The sequence below is a fragment of the Myotis davidii genome, unplaced genomic scaffold (assembly GCF_000327345.1).
Source record: "Myotis davidii unplaced genomic scaffold, ASM32734v1 scaffold556, whole genome shotgun sequence".
Lineage (NCBI taxonomy): Eukaryota > Metazoa > Chordata > Mammalia > Chiroptera > Vespertilionidae > Myotis > Myotis davidii.
The window spans coordinates 81,300-81,956 of NW_006287671.1; positions in this window are offsets into that span (position 1 = coordinate 81,300).

The following is a 657-nucleotide window of genomic DNA, read 5'->3' on the forward strand; positions in this document are numbered from 1 at the left end:
GGAGCAACAGACTCCCATACACTGTTGTGTAGGATTGTAAAATAGCACAAACATGGCACCACATGATCGAGTCATTCTACCTTTAAGTATTTATCGTAAGAGAAAAAGCACTTGTCAAAAAGACTTGTAAAAGAATGTCCATAGTAACTAACTAAAAACAGTCCACACAACTGACAACAGGATAACAGATAAATTTTGGTATGTTTATACAATGAAAACAACACAGCAATAAAAAAGGAACTACAGCCTGTCAGGAGTGGCTCTGGTTGAGTGTCGACCCATGAACCTGGAAGTCATGGTTCCATTCCCCATCTGGACACATGCCTGGGTTTCTGGTTCGATCCCCAGTAGGGGGCATGCAGGAGACAGCTTATTGATGATTCTCTCATAGATGTTGATTTTTTTTTTTTTGTCAGAGAGGAAGGGAGAGGGATAGAGAGGTAGAAACATCGAGTAGAGAGAAACATCGATCAGCTGCCTCCTGCACATCTCCGTGTGGGGATGTGCCCGCAACCCAGGAACATGCCCTTGACCGGAATCGAACCCGGGACCCTTCAGTCCACAGGCCGACGCTCTATCCACTGAGCCAAACCGGTTTCGGCATTCTCTCATAGATGTTTCTCTCTCTCCCTTCCTGTCTGAAAACAATAAAAACAT